General features: G+C 39.9%; 2 long non-coding RNA genes across 7 annotated transcripts; one reads left to right on the plus strand and one right to left on the minus strand.

Moving 5' to 3' along the window:
* The first annotated feature begins 2,742 nt into the window (after positions 1 to 2,742).
* LOC143139253 (uncharacterized) lies at positions 2,743 to 4,711 on the plus strand. Of its 2 annotated transcripts, none has more exons than XR_012990358.1 (5): positions 2,743 to 2,793; positions 2,982 to 3,120; positions 3,241 to 3,333; positions 3,890 to 3,933; positions 4,549 to 4,711. It is a non-coding gene; the product is annotated as an uncharacterized LOC143139253 (long non-coding RNA). The 2 variants fall into 2 exon arrangements; XR_012990359.1 differs by having other exon boundaries at positions 2,982 to 3,083.
* A 3,718-nt stretch (positions 4,712 to 8,429) lies between these two features.
* LOC143139692 (uncharacterized) lies at positions 8,430 to 14,234 on the minus strand. Of its 5 annotated transcripts, none has more exons than XR_012990452.1 (8): positions 14,090 to 14,234; positions 13,051 to 13,327; positions 9,859 to 9,952; positions 9,580 to 9,663; positions 9,376 to 9,465; positions 9,186 to 9,278; positions 8,978 to 9,054; positions 8,430 to 8,851 (listed from the first exon to the last, which is right to left on the minus strand). It is a non-coding gene; the product is annotated as an uncharacterized LOC143139692 (long non-coding RNA). The 5 variants fall into 5 exon arrangements; XR_012990451.1 differs by having other exon boundaries at positions 14,085 to 14,234; XR_012990454.1 differs by having other exon boundaries at positions 13,051 to 13,117; positions 13,223 to 14,234.
* Positions 14,235 to 17,018: the final 2,784 nt, after the last annotated feature.

A 17,018-nucleotide genomic window follows, 5' to 3' on the forward strand; every position in this document is an offset into this window, starting at 1 on the left:
ATTTGATGGTCAGGCGATTAGAGTCAAGGAGATTCTATTCTTGTAGAACATGTAACTAGTAATCATATCATATCTATCATTTTTGCTAATAATGTAGAGATAAAATATCATTCTAATAATGTTTTTTGTCTTTGTTACAGATAATTTACGAGATACATGCTTGTCTCTCTCTCTCTCTCTCTCTCTCTCTCTCTCACACACACACACACAGACACACACACTCAACCTTTTTTATTCTCATATAGTAAGTATTCCAAGATTTTTATTTTCACAAATTTGAAAGACACTAAATTGTTACTTTATTATTGTTAACCTGAAGAGCATCGGATTCTGTTAAATATCCAATTGGCATTGGGGGAACACCGAATCATCAATCCACGTTTAATGTAGGAACAGCAAATCGCATAGTGTTATACTAGATACCCTGAGTTGGTCCCAAATATCAGTCTTGAAATAGATGAAATCTTGTTTATTACAGGATTGCCTTTATTACAACTGAGTTGAAAGACTGAACATGTTGTTTAATGGTTCAATCTCTCTAAACAACTGAGGAATTTGTATTTTTAAACAATAGCAATTCTAATTACCGGTATGCTTTTCTTGTTGATTTTTTGCAGCCTGTCATGGGAGGGTTAAAAAAAAAAAAGCCCTGCATGTCTTGCATCCATTTTTAATGGGTGCAAAATATGCCCAGTATGCACGGCACCACAGCCACAGAAGCTGAGGCAAAAAAAACAACTAGAAAGCTTCAATGAAAAAAAGGAAACCTGGGAGGCCAATACCAAAAAGAATCAACTGACCTCCCATCTGATGGATGATGCTATTATTCTGGTAAGTCATTTGTGCTACATTCAGTGTCGGTGCTCCGCACAAGCAGAACATGCACTGCGCGTGGGGCACCAAGTGCCTGGGGGGCACCAAAAAAATATAGCTCGTAGAAAATCATCATGCCGCAAATCCTCAAATTGTGGCGGGTCTTTTATTTAGGCTACTTAGGTTGTGCAAACCACAGGCCTTTATTCGAGGCAGGCATTTATTTCTTATAAGGCTTCTGTTGAATAATTTTATGTAAAGCCTGTGCTAACAGTTCTCCTGCCCGCTACCGCATCTGTGTGAGCGCGTCCCTAGTGGATATTGTGGCCTGTTCACACGTTATGTCTCTTCCTTGCAAACTTGACTAGCTAAACCATTAATGAAAGCAAAGCAACCAGTTACATCTTCATAAAATATCAATTTGCCAGGCATGCCTTCATGGACAACAGGCCTAAGGTATTTTTTCCTGCGTTTTACGGTGAGACACATTTGGAGTGGCATGGTATCAAAAGCAGAAGATTCTCGGTCTAGTTTGGATTTATGCCTAATTAACTTTTGGATTGTTTGATTATATTGCTCAATGTTGGAACTCATGGCCAATATCAAATATGATTGGTATTTTATGCTTCAATGTTCAGTTTAAATTTAGTTCAAACTGTGTCAGGTTTTCCATCCGCTGTTTATTTGCGAGCCAATAGCCACTTCATTCATTTTTTGCACATCAACCTTACTGTGTGTAGCCAAGCCTTATGCCATACCCAAGTAGCCTAAATCAAGGTAATTTTTAATTATGCATGATTTATTTTGTTATTGAATTCGTAGGCTGGGATTCCTCTCAGCAACAATTATGTTTAAAGGTAGCCTACTGCTTTAGCCTTCAGAAGGGGCAGGCAGCCAGGCTACTGACAGAGCGACGTTGGAGACCCATAGTAGATTTACGACTTTTCATTGCCAACAGTAGGCCTATTAAACCAACCAACAATATAAAGTATCCAAAATAGTGGGGGCACCAGAGTGGCACCATGCATTTGTGCTTTGGGCACCCAAATGGCTAGCACAGGCCCTGGTTACATTACCATAGTACTAATGTTAGGTTAAAGGTTGTATCAGCGATGATGAGCGATTTGTAAAGACAAAACACTTTTATAATGTTCAGCTAATATTTTCTCATGGTCGGCTAGCTCTCCTGTCATTCTAGGCGCTGAAAAAGACTCTGGTATTTTTACGCAGCCCATGCACCACAAACCGCGGAGTCTACCGGACATTAACATTGTGGTTGGTAGTACACCACTAACAATAACCAAGCATTGCATGGATTTTTTAAAAATGAATACTGGTGTTAAGGTTGAGTTATCTCTTGTGTGTCTTGTTTGGTCCTCAGACAAAATATAAAATGAGTTATATATCGGACAAAAACGTCTGCTAAGAAATTTGAACATAAACAATAACAAAAACACAGGCAATATCCGCCAGGATCACTGATACAACCTTTAAGAATGAAGTGTCAAAATGAGTAATACCTCTACTATGCTCCTGTAGTGACACGTTCATACATGAATCATGCACACATGCAAATAGACATGCACACCAAACCCACGCACATATTTTCACACCTTTCCCACATACACTCTCAACAAGTACATTCTCAACTAGTACATTCTCAACTAGTGCATTCCCGTAGCATCTGCTAGCCCGTAGCGTGTTGTAATTTATATGTATGTTGCTTTGGATAAAAGCGTCTGCTAAATACATAAACGTAAACATATATCACTGGCACAATTTATAAATGTTTTTTTAAAGTAACAGGGTTTTTTTTTTTTCAGATTGAGAAGCTCAATGCTGTGGGCTGGAGTCCCGTCCTCCTTCTTGAATACCCAAAGAGAAACCCACAAATGCTTCTCCCTCAGGGCCTGAGGTTAAGTGGGGGGGAAAGTAAATGCCTTAATAACATTAAGGACATTTTCACCTTAATGGTTAAAGGTGATTCCACATTTTCTATACATTATAACTTCTCTATACAACCCCAATTCTGAAAAAATGTGGGACACTGAAAATTAGATGACATCAAATAACAAAATGTACAGAAAAATATCATGACATCACTCCTACATTTCACATTTGACCTTATTGTACATTGTGTATTGTTTGTGTTGCTTGTATTCTTTCAGGAAAGAAAGCGCTGACCGATCCAAACAATTTGCCGGGTCAATGAGAGGAGGCCATCTTCATGTCAGAAAATGTGGCTTTCCACCAAGTGTAGATTAGCAATGGTAATTGCGTTAGGGAAGAAAGTCAGTTGCGGAGAATGTAAGATACAGGCCCTAATCTGTACACTGTATGATGAATTATATGATATGCTTGTTATTTGTGTTCTGTATGAATGTTAACATTTTGATTAACATACTACTATTTGCTTATGTCAAACAGTTTCTAGAAAAGGAAGTGAAGAACGAGTGCCCCCACAACAGCCCTATGTACAAGCAGCAGTACAGAAGAGTACTAAAAAAGAGAAAGACAAAGGTTATTTCCATACACAAAATTGCAAATAAAACAATGGATGATGTAACAGTACTTTTTGATCACTTTTAAAAATGTATAATGGCACTGCGGAATAATTGAAATCAGTGATCAGTAACTGTCAGTATCAGTAATCGTACCAGATAATGCGTTTGTTCATCTTTGTGTTTATGTTCAAAATCCCGAACAAGACACGCCAGAGATAACTCACCCCTATATTATATATAAATATAATATAAAGTATTCTCTGAAAAATATTCACGGCATGTTTTAGTATTGTTAGAGATGCTACCAACCCCAGAATGTTTGTCTGCAGTTACTCTATGTTCCAGTTTATGGGACTGTGTAAATTGACCAGGATGTTTTACAGCTCGTATAGGGAATGTAAAGTGAGTGGACCATGAGGAGATATTAACTGAACATCATAAAAAGTGTTACGTGTCTACAAAACGCTGATAGTCACTGATGTGAAGTGTTAAAATTTTAATGTTAAGTTGAGTGCAATGTTATCTTTTTAAGCAAGACACTATTTTTCTATGTCTTTGTTTGCCTGCCACAGGGGAAGATGGAGATCTTAATAGATTGGGTGCCTTCCAAAATGTGGTGAGTTGGTTATCTTTTACACCAGATACTCACAATTACACAAAGGGAAATTACGTTGTTCCAGCAGCCATACATATACTGTAGGACATGTAAATGTACCAGATTTAGTTATTATAGTCTATGCTATAATTTAGTTATATACCGGTACTGCAGGCTACATGTAAACATATATACCGTAAATCAGTTTATATTGTAACACTCCTGTGTACCTGATGTTTTAGATGGATAGAAAGATACTTTATTGATCCCCAAGGGGAAATTCAAGTATGAACAGTAGGCCCAAGGGGAAATTCAAGTATGAACAGTAGGGTTTTATGGCAATTGGTAGTAGAGTGTTGTCTGGGGTGAGTGTGAGCTATAAACTATTTTTTATTCATTTGCACTCTGAACTTGTAAATGTACTAACCTGAGATGTTGATAATGTAACTTTTGTCAATTCAGAATGTCAGGGCCCAGTTTTTTTTATTTCCATACTGTGGAGTATTCAGATATTTTATTAGTTGTAACACTATTATGACATTGGTTAATCTAAACATCCCTCCACTAGAATATCTAATCAAACTGGAATACAGGTTACAGTCTTTTTCACTAACCATCTTCCCCCTTTTTTCTCAGCGGGAAAACCTGTCTGCCATCCTGGGAGCCTGCAAGATAAAGATCTACACACACACACACACACACTCACTCACTCACTCACTCAACAGTCAACAAATGTTTTAGCTGAGTGTTGTTCTTTTGTATTTTTTTATATAATATAAGTTAATAAAGACTACTACTGAAATAACATCAAAATGTTGAACCTTCATCCTTGAACCTATCATAGCATGATATTGTTAAAGCTGAATTGTTTGCAGGGGAGGGGTGTTGGCACAAAGAGATTTGAACACACTTTATTGCATCTCAAACTAGATCCACACCTGGTAAAGTTAACATAATAAAATATTGACAAATCAACCCATATTTTGCCTTGATGACATTAGTTATCCCGCAACACCAGACACATGTAAAGCTTTGACCATTGTGTAAATGATGCACATGCCTTTCCAACTATTGTCCATTATTCAAATTATTACTGGATACTGTACCAGGTTATGATCTATGAAGTCAATATTACTCTGAAGTACTAGGTCCTTACTACCTCCTGCTCCCATTCAAACAGTTGCCATATTGAATAGGAAGTATCACACATGTTTTACCACCCTGTTTTCTCAACAAAGAATCACTGTGTTGTGTGTTGTTAGCTTGTCTCCCACTACTTCTTGTATTGCAGTTAGGACAAACTGGCAGAAGAACTTTCATTCACTAAACATTTAAAAGTGCCACAGAGTAATTACTGCTTTTGATATTTGTTTTAAGTCATTGTTGCTATTGTAGTATACTTGCTGTTGTTTTTGACTGTGGTCTAGAGGGTCCAGGTGCCTTGTGGCATGGGAGCTCCTGTTACTTCTTACATCAGTAAGTGCATCGATGATGTGACACACACAAAGACCCGGCTAACTGGAAGACATGACAGGAGATGTCCATAGGCTGCCGAGAACGCCTTCAGAGCCAAGGATGAAACTGATCTGAGAACAACGAGAGCCAAACTTTCCTCTAGCATCAGTAAAGCAAAACAGGAATACACACAAAAGATAACCTGCCATTTCAAAGACAGCAGAGACACATAGAGCATTCCCATCATGTGCATATAGCAAATTCTACTACAGCGCAGTCAGAGCCAGACAGTAACGGAGTACATTTACTTGAGTACACCAAGCACCTCATAACATCTATATTGTGCTTTTATCTGATGCAAGTGTTTTGATATGAAATAAACATAATTTGCATGACATGGTCAGTTCTGCTGGTCAGTTTTGACCTACGCGACAGCCCTGCAAAGTACCATCCAAACAGCTATTCAGCTGCATTTTTTGACAGTTTTCAAGTTCAGTTTATTTCTTTGTCCCAAATGGGCAATTTGATTGCAGACAGGATTACATACCACACGACATAAATAGGTCTGACAATGCCTAAAAAGTCAGTAAAACCAAGATAAAACTTAATTAAATAAGTTAGATATAAGAGGAGGAAGTGAATGAATATGGGGGGGGGTCACTAAATGGACAAATCTATCTTTTCCTGTTGTGTACATTCAGTACTTGAATAGAAAAGGGGATGAAGGAATTTTTGTACCTCTGTTTAAAAGCAATAGGATGCCAACAGACGCAAGCCAGGTGGCAGCAGCACGTATTCAGAATACAGGGGATGGCTTGTGTCTTGATATATTTGTATCGCTTTGTTGAACACCTGCTTATTAAAATATTCGGTGAGACTAACAAACTTCACTCCCACTATCTTACTGGCCACATTTACTATCTTGGAAAGTGCATTTTTGTCTCTGATGGTGACATTTCCATACCAGCAGATAATGGAGAATGAGGATTGACTCAATAAAAGCTTTGTAAAACAATGCCATCAATGTTTTGTCCACCTGAAACTTAGCCAGTTTCCTAAGTGCAGAGAGTCTTTGTTGCCCTCTCTTGCACACCGAGGTGGTGTTCAGGTCGAACTTAAGCCGGTCATCAATCAAGGTGCCTAGGTACTTGTAAGATGATACAATTTCAACATCTTGATCGTTGATGACACTGTGCTTTGGAACAGGGGGAAGGCGTCTGAAATCTATGGACATGTCCTTGGTTTTACTGATGTTCAGATGCAAAAAAGCATCTTCACACCATGACACAAATTCATTGATAACAGGGCCATGCTCATTCTCATGGGAATTCAGGAGACTGACAATTACAGAGTCATCTGCAAATTTTAGAATGTGCCTGTTGTCATACTGGCTGCGGCAGTCATTGTTGTACAGTATGTACAACAGGGGGGAGAGAACACACCCCTGAGGTGAGCCTGTGGATGATGTTAGGCCACTGGACAGCACTTTATTTACCCTCACTCTCTGAACTCTGCTGAGGAAATCAAGTAGCCAACCAATCAGGCTTGGGTCAAGGCTAAAGTTGTTCAGTAGTTTCTCAATCAGTAGGTGGGGTTGGATGGTGTTAAATGCCGAGGAGAAATCTACAAAGAGCAACCTTGCATGATTCCCACTTTCCTCCAGGTGTTTATAGAGAAGACTTAGTAGAGTGATGGTAGCATCCTGCACCCCCCTCTTGGCCCTATAGGCAAACTGGGAAGGATCCAAGAGAGGTTGCACCTTGATTAGGAGCTCAGCTTTAATCAGCTTCTCTAAGGATTTTGCAATAAGAGATTTTGGATGCACACAAGTTCATGGATCAAACCAAGCACCTCATAACATCTATATTGTGCTTTTATCTGATATATGCAATGATATATGTAGGCTACCTCATGTGCAAAAATGGGAAAATAACATGTATTTAAAAATATTACAAATGTTGCAAGCTTTTGACTTTATAGTCAAGCAGGTGATACATCTTAATAATTCAAGCATGTTTCTCATGTTATATATACAAATATTTTTGTAATTTTGAAATTATAGCTATTTCTGTAATTAGACTACATGCCCCATGACGTGTAGCGTTCATTTCAACGCTGCTTTATAACAATGGCGCCGAATTTGTAGTTCATTAAAACGGCTTTGTATTAAAACATAAACAAATTATTGTTAGGATGCAAAACACTGGCACAGACGACTTTTGCTGGGTATAATATGTAGAGAAATAGTTAAAGCAAGTTAGTACATGACTCATTGGCATTCAATGAAAAGAAGTATAATTCCACAAAATATCGAAAAACGTGTACAGTAGGCTACTTCTGACCCTTGTTGCTAGGCAACGCCCCGTAGGCCTACCTGCTTGGCTGAAGAATAAGGAGGCTCATTATCCTAATCTTTGCTGTTCAAAGCAACATATAAATATATAAAACGATATAACACTTAAATTGAACAGGGAATAAATTAAGATGTTGATCAGACTGTAATAAGGACAAGCAATAGGCTAATAAACAAATGCCCATTCAATCAATGATATAATAACAAGTTGCTTACTGTTTAATGGACTAAGTGCATGTTGAACAAATGTGCCTTTAGACCCCTTTTAAAACACTGTAAACTATCACAGGAACAAAGAGCACTGTGCAACTTATTGCACCCACATGGAACCACTGAGGAAGAGTCTTGAATTTAGCGTTCATGAGTGGTCGACAGAACAAATGGTAATCAGAAGACAGCAGTGGGCGGTTGGGGAAGTACATCTTGATCATTGAATTAAAATAACAAGGAGCAGATCCAGTCAGTGTCCTATAGGCCAAAGTGAGAGATTTCAATGTAATGCTGGCTACTACAGGGGGAGTGTAGGAGAATAGGCCTAGGAGTGGATATGCATGCCCGATATCCATACCCCATCTTCCTCCTTGCTGGAACAGTTGGCTCATATATGTATTTTCACTGACACATTATCTATGTATCTATCTAATTTTAATTATGATAGCCATAGTACATGTGAGATTACAACAATAATAATGAAAGTAGTAATACAAACTGAAATGACTAAATGAATGAATTCCTTTATTGTTATTGCATTGGGAAAGAAGCTATTTCTAAATCTGCTAGTGCTAATCTGCTTGTTTTTAGACTCTGTAACATAGGTGGCTAACTGTTTCCAATTGTCCTGTTCTGTTCATGGTACACCAAAACTGTCACACTTGGATATTGAATCAATTACGATGAAAAACACGTAGCTTATCAACAAAGAAAAGTGAGATTGCTTTATGATGATAGATGCTTTACTTTTCCAAAAGATGTTGACACATTAAAGGAAATGACATGTAGTATTCATTGTGATCCTTCTTTATGATCTGCCGCTGCTGCTGGTGGTGTTTGTGGTGCTGGTGGTGTTTGTGCTGCTGTTGGTGTTGCCGCTGGTGCTGGTGATGGGGGTGATGGTGGTGCCTCAACAGACTGCTGCAGCTCAACAGATTAAAGGAAAAGCACATTATTGTTAGATATGTGTGTACAAATCTGTTTTAGTCTGTAAAACACACTGGTATGCAAAAGGTTTTAGACAGGTTCATGCATTTGTATATATACCTGGAGATTGTAATACGCATTGTATGAGCGTACCACCTGCCTCAGCTTTTCAGCAGTGAAAGCTTTACGCCCTTCACCTTTTCCATAAAAAATGGCAAACAATGCATCATTACTGGTTTTATCATATACTCTTATGAAAAGTCAAATCATGTTGCAACAGCTGTGTGCATGCAGTTGAAACAGTAATAGTTGGTCAATATTAACATACCGTCACTGACTGAGGCAAAGGGCAATTCCTCAGGCCACCAAGGCGGCCTGTGTTGTGGCAGATATTCAGACAGAGACAAACCCTGACTCAGTGCTGAGATAGAAGGGTGTTAAAGTGTAATCAGATTCAGTAGTCTGCATCATTTTGATCTTTAAATAAGGAAATTGAAAACATACAATGCCAGTCATACCATGTTCTTTTATCAGACGGCCAATTGCCATCCGGCAATGTGTGCCACTGATATCAGGGTCAACGTATGGCCTCTCACCCCCCAAAGCATCTGTAAGACAGTACGCTCAGTGTCATTAAAAACAAATGTTAAGGTTCCTTTTCTGAACTTCAAGAAAGGATTGACACAGAAACAAACCTTAACACCACTTTCATTTATACATACCACTTGACACACCCCTATTAGTGTACATGTTTAGCAGCTCAGCCTTCCTGTCATTGGTCCAAAAGGCCTCAAGATACTTTGGCCCTAAATGAACCGTAACCGGAAAAAAACCCCTTAAAATCCATTATCAATTCGGTTTGTGTTGCCATGTCAATATCATTTTTATCAAAACTCAGGGCCAGATTGTGACCATACTAAAATAATTGTTCTTCCATTGAATGTCATCTTCGATAGATCTCATCATTGAAATGTTGTTGAATAAAAACATATTACATATACCTGTGAAATTAACGGTGGGTGACTCACTGCTGAAGTCAACCCATACGGCAAAAGCCAGGGGTGCTCCAGCTTCACCACCGCACCAATTCTTCATCTGAAAACAATATTAAAAATATTATACTTTCCCTCTCTTTTAAAAGCAGCCTCCCTCCCTTTCTTTCTTCACTGCACCCAATATTAGCATGAATTGAGACATGTCCCACTGTATTCTGAAAGCCTGACCTACTTTCCTGCAGACTTTTGCATATCACACGATCAGTGTTCATAACTCTATACATGGCACTATTTTGTATATTGGCGAACGAGGTACACATATGATAAGTTTTGAGCTCCAACTCAAAGGCAAAGCAGTTTCAGCCATGCAAACCATATATTTTCTGAAAGCTGGTCAGTTGTAGGTGTGATTTAACATACATTAGGACAGGGGTCGGCAAATAGTGGCCCGCGGGCCAATTTTGGCCCGCCATCTATTCTATCTGGCCCGCGAGATGACGTTAATTTGCTGTTTAAATAAAAAAAATAAAAAAAATGATTTTTTTTTTAACCCCATGTTTTTAAAAAGAAAAAAAGGCCTACAGCAATCCCATCAATTTCAAAACATTTATTGAGGTATAGATGATAGTCCTACTAAAGTGACAAAACAACAGGTGGAACATCCTTGCAGTTATCCATGACGCACAGGTCGGAACGGTATTGGCACGCGAGTGCGCGTAATCTTGTGCAAAAAAAAAAAAAAAAGTGTCCTGTCTCCCTCTTCCAGTGGGCAAGGTCAAAAATAGCCTATGTTTCGTTAAATTAATAGGCTTGGCATTAATAAATGCAGGCAGGCTCAACACATACCTCTGCTTCCATTCTTCTTTGTAGGTCCTGCATTCTGAATCAATTTTTCTTTTCAAGGCTTTTGACAACGACATTTTGCATCGATAACTAGCATATAGCAATGTTCAGCTAATCATTTACACGTCATCCAAAAGAATAATATTTGTACACATTAGTTACGGCAAGTTGCTAGGCAAGTCGCCTGTTTCATGAGAGACGACAGGAGATGCAGCAGGCGGCATAAAAACAGCGCACATAAGCAAATAAACGTTTTTAATGGAATTAAATTAAATGCATTTTAAAAGTTAGATGATGTTTATTTTAATATAATATAATAATTCATAATTTAAATAGTAGGCCTATAACCCCCCCCCCCCCCCCCCCATTACAAAAGCTATGGCCCGCGATGCCATTGTCTGAAAAAAAATTGGCCCGGGTCCAAACGTAATTGCCGACCCCTGCATTAGGACATGTCATGTGGTTACTATGGTCATATTGTGGTTGTTGCTAGGGTAAATTGAATGGTTGCTATGGTGTTGCTAAGGTAGATATGGTGGTTGCTATGCAAAATAACATGGTTGCTATGGTGGTTGTTAGGGTAAGCATGTTGGTTGCTATGGTGGTTGCTAGCTTGACATTATACAAGTGGTTGCTAGGGTAATTAAGATGGTTGCTAGGGTGTTGCTAGGGTAATTAAGGTGGTTGCTTGGGTGTTGCTAGGGTACATATGGTGGCAAAACAACAAAGCAGTGGAATTGCTAACGTTTAGCCATTTTTACATTTTTAGCCAAAAAACTCACTTATGTTGGTCTGATCAGTATGAAATCAGAATATGTTGAACAACGGGACATTACAAACAAGCCAGGCTCAGTTTGGAGTCGGTGGATTATTCCCGGAAGGAGATAAACGGTTCGAAACATACAAGGTTTTCCTCTTCTGCCGCGGTAACGCTAGGTGCTAGAGGGATGGGACCAAGACGCACGGCACCGCCTTGAGGCCCCTGACAACTGTTCCAAAGGTGGGATATCTGAGACACCCACAAAAAAAACAGTGAAGGAAAAACTTAAAAAAAGTTGACCCCTCCCACTTCAGAGGTGGAGTTTTGGGTGGTAGCATGGAGCTACGAGGCTGAAATTCAAGTCAGACCTTCTGCACATGACCCACATAGAGCGTGCAAAGTTTCATCGCTCTAGCTGTAACGCAAAGCATTGTGCCTACTTTTTTGGCAATTTAAAGCAACACCAAAGAACTTTTCCTCTGTCGCACGCACTATTTGTTTATCCAGCACCAGCTTTGCAAATAACAATGTCCACAGACAAGGTAGAATATGTTGCATGATTTTATGAAAGTACGATGTATTGCGACATCAGATGCAAGTCAAATTTGTAGTTTCTCATGTCTCATTCCATCGAATTACATATCCGCTACCCGATCCGGCAAACTTACATAGTGCGGTTATAGCCGATAGAGGGCCTCGAAGCGGATGCAGAAAGTGCCGTTCACCCTGTTATGAGTTGATGAACCACTGAAACGATTTTGGAAACACTATTTTAAGGTACAAAAAACTCTTTGGTGTTGCTTTAACATTTAGCCATTTTTCAATTTTTAGCCAAAAAGCACACTTATGTTGATCCGATCAGTATGAAATCAGAATATGTTGAACAACGGGACATCACAAACAAGCCAGGCTCAGTTTGGAGTCGGTGGATTATTCCCGGAAGGAGATAAACGGTTCGAAACATACAAGGTTTCCCTCTGCTGGCGCGGTAAAGCTAGGTGCTAGAGGGATGGGACCAAAACGCACGGCACCGCCTTGAGGCCCCTGACAACTGTTCCAAAGGTGGGATCTCTGAGACACCCACAAAAAAAACTGTGAAGGAAAAACATAAAAAAAGTTGACCACTCCCATTTCAGAGGTGGAGTTTTGATATGTCAAAGTCAGTAGGAAGGTAGGACATGTCTTAATTAATTGACATCTAGAGGCTATAGGCTTTCAGAAAATATATGGTTTAGGTGGTCAATTCAGCTGTCCCTTAACAGTGTAGGCCTAAATATATCAGCTGTACAATGCGTTTCTCGATCTACAATATGGGCCTATGTACGCCTTATGATGCACCAAAGTCAGTAGGAAGGTGGGACATGTCTTAATGTATATTAATTGACATCTAGAGGCTATAGGCTTTCAGAAAATATATGGTTTAGGTGGTCAATTCAGCTGTCCCTTAACAGTGTAGGCCTAAATGTATCAGTTCAATCTACTTTCTACAATCTGTAGAAACAATCTAAATCTACAATATGGGCCTATATTTAGCACAGCGACAACCATATCTAGCAAAATCACAGTAAAAGTAATGTAAAAGTGATGTAAAATACCTGCCAATTGTCCTCTGTATCCACCGCTGCAGTAGACCATGATGTGAGGATGCACTCCATAACACAGCTGTTAATGGAAGCAAGGACTGAGGTGTCAAGGCCAGCATGCTTCAGCCTCTTCAGGAAGTTGACAAATGAGTAGCCAAACAAGGACAAACAAGGCCTTGCTTACATACTGGCTGTCTTGTAGTTTGACACCACTCTCCTTTCTGTGAGTGTTTTGTTGGAGTAATTTAATGAAATGCAACCCATACATCAGGATATCAGGAGCAAGGATCTGTGAAAACATAAGTAGAGGGGAGAAAAAAAAGACATAAAGATATGTCGAGAAAACATTGCAGCACCATACCTAAACAACACATCAGGACACCTTTCTTTCCTTTTTCATTTGATCACTACTGCAATTCATACACCTTGTACCCTTGTATACAGGTGAGACAAGGGTAAAACTGATGTGGGTATTTATTCTATTATAGAATAGGCTACTAAAATATAACTCCACAACTTCAAGTGTCAACACTGTAGTTTTGAAGGAGTATTTGTAGTTCTTATGCAGGAAAATCAGTATAGGCTACTTTGGACATTAAAAGCTGCATGCACTACGTAGTACACTCAGAAATGCATTATTTTGGAGATAGAAATGTTGCTTTGTTTTTCAGAAAAACCGTAGTAGCATAACAGAATTTTTTTGTCACATGAATTACCCAGACCCAAAGAAACAAATAGCTTATTACGTGAAACTGACCTGCTTATAATTTAATGTCAAACACCATCTCAATCACCATCGCACTCATTTCGATAATTTAACCAAATAACCATAACAATTATTTATTTGGCTAATTATCACGCATTTGTCCACGTCTTTTACCATTATAAGACATTCACTAAGAAATTGCACTAATTTCGCGTGATTCTAGTTGTTTTACAGCATGAAGGGTTTTTGGTCATGATAAGTATACCTATATTTTGTTCGAAACAACAAAAAACAACACCATTATTATTATTATTTACTAAATTAACGTAGTTTAACTTACCTTACCCCACATAGCCAGCCAGCTCTCGCTCTACAATGCGTTTCCGCTTTCTTGTGGTGGCGTGTGTCACATGACAGCAACCAGCCTATCACACTGGGGCTGTTTCCTTTTTCGAGCGTCGCCCTGGGATCGTCGCACACAGTGATGCGATGCACAAAATTGCGCCAAAATATCAATAGCAATGAAAAAGTACAGTCTTAATATTTTATATCCTTGCTCAAATTTGTAAAATAATGAGCATAAATCTCCGAATGAAAGAAACTTGGGTATATGTAGCCATTACATTTAAACACATCACTTCCCAGAATGCATCTCTTTGCCAAAGAACTTTATTTCCACCTTAAGCAATATAAACATTTCTGCAGTAGTGTATTACATTTATAACAACTTCATAATCAGTATTGAGACGAAAGAACTAGTGCTATCAGTAAGCTATTCTTTTTAAGTTGACATTCTCTGGGGATACGCTTCTGACATGGGCTTTGTTTACCTAGCAACGGTTACTATGCCTCGCTGAAATGAGAAGTGAGAACGTTTTTATTAAATATCCCACTTAAATGAGGGCATAATTTAAGCCAACGGCAAATATGCAGTCCTGAAACGATTGTAATTATTCAATATCCATGTATCCCAAAGTTATAAAAGTCAGTTGACCGAAATCTGTACTCAGTTGTTGAAACGGGGGATCCGTGTGTGGGCCACGGAATATATTGTCATTAACTTGCATTGGAACGAAATCCGTGTGTGTTTCACGGAAATGTCAACTTCCGTTGAGCGAAATCTGCACTCAGTTGTTGAAACAGGGATGGAATGCAACGCCTGACAGGCTAACATTACATAAAAATCGAACTGAATGTATCAAAAGTGTGTTTCCCAATAAGATAACAACATCCGTTGAGCGAAATCTGCACTCAGTTGTTAAACGGGGATCCGTGAAATAGCCACGGAATATATTGTCATTAACTTGCATTGGAACGAAATCCGTGTGTGTTTCACGGAAATGTAACTTCCGTTGAGCGAAATCTGCACTCAGTTGTTGAAACAGGGATGGAATGCAACGCCTGACAGGCTAACATTACACAGACACTAAAAAAGGCAATACAAATCGAACTGAATGTATCAAAAGTGTGTTTCCCAATAAGATAACAACGTCCGTTGAGCGAAATCTGCACTCAGTTGTTTAAACGGGGATCCGTGAAATAGCCACGGGATATGAGTGTCATTAACTTGCATTGAATCGAAATCCGTGTGAGTTTCACGGAAATTTCAGTGATTCCGTGGGCCCACCACGGATTTTGAGTTAAGCGTCCGTGGCTATTTCACGGATTCCTGTGAGACCAGGTTGTGATAGCGGCTCCCTGACGCCCGCAAATTAGGCAAAATCTCCCGGAATCTAGAGTGAGCGATCTAGAGTGAGCGATCAAGAGCGCGCATGCGAGACCGCGTGTGCATCTGAGTGTAGCGCGCACACGACAAGAGAGGGAGAGAGCTGGTGGTGCGTGTGTGCCTGAGCGCATCCAAGACAGAGAGCATCCCAATTGGCCTGTTTCGCTAAATCAACCAATCAGTTTTCAGTGTAGGCGGGCTTTTATCTCTTTTCTCCCGTCATGGCAGAGTCAGTGCCTCAAAAAAATGAAAATGTAAGACCCATTTCAAAGTGTAGGCTATTGTCACATAAGAGTAAAAATTAATGATAGGCCTAGTCTTGCACGCTGCACTGTTTGTAACAGTGACTTTAGCATTGCCCATGGCGGGTTGAATGATTGCAAAAGACATGTTGAGGTGTCAATTCATGTGCATATTATTCAGGCCTATGCTAAATGGCTAGTTGCCAAGGCTACATGAAAAGACAAAACTACCAAAATCTACATTATTGAACATATTAATCTGTATTTAAGTAGGCTAAAGTTTTTTTTTTTTTTTTTGGAGGGAGTGGGGGGGGGGGGGGGGGTTGTGATACCTCCCTGAAATGACTTGTTGCAGGTTGGGATGTCTGCTCTAGGACCAGAGCCTATGTCTGGAAGCAGATTCCTTATCTTCCAAATGAGCCCATTGGCAGAGGCCACTATGCTGTTGTCCCCTGTAGCTGTCTGCTCTCTCCACAGAAATGCACTGCCGACGATCCCGTTTACATAATCAAAACAACAGGAGTCTATCCAAACACTTTCACTTTACCAGTCAGCAGCTACATCATGCAGGATTTAGCTTATTACAGGAAAACAACTGCTACCTCTTACTGACCTGTTTTACCTTGAGCACGCACGCACGCATACACTAACACACACACACACACACACACACACACACACACACACACACACAACACACACACACACACAAGCTATAAACAGCCTTATGAAATGCCCTCTCTCTGCTTTCTAGAGAGACCTTTTACATAACAGGGGAGAGAAGATAACGGCCAAATTGCCCTGCGGTCGCTCTGTGTGGAGCATATGACAGTGCTTTACCCTGAGGCCGCTCTGTGTGGAGCATATGACAGTGCTTTACCCTGAGGCCGCTCTGTGTGGAGCATATGACAGTGCTTTACCCTTGTTCCATCCACACAAGAAGGATTTAAAAATAAAATTGAAGCGTGTAGTTAAAGTAAACCAGGACAAACACACTCGTGCAAAGATAAGCTCTGGCAGGCGAGTCAAGCCACAGATGGTCTACTGAAACTCTCAGTGTTTGGTGTGTGTGTGTGTGTGTGTGGGGGGGGGGGGGGGTTGGAGGGGGCTGGGGGGGGGGTTGGTGTCATCAGGGGAGCTGGTACCCTGGCACATAGCATACATCAAACCCGCCCTCCACACACACACACACACACACACACACACACATGCACGTACACACATGCACGTACACACACACACACACACACACACACACACACACACACACACACACACACACACACACACACACACACACACACTG

The sequence above is a fragment of the Alosa pseudoharengus genome, unplaced genomic scaffold (genome assembly GCF_046254945.1).
Source record: "Alosa pseudoharengus isolate Yale_2024_CS ecotype anadromous, Long Island Sound unplaced genomic scaffold, YU_APseudo_1.1 YU_APseudo_1.1_scf_22, whole genome shotgun sequence".
Classification (NCBI taxonomy): domain Eukaryota; kingdom Metazoa; phylum Chordata; class Actinopteri; order Clupeiformes; family Clupeidae; genus Alosa; species Alosa pseudoharengus.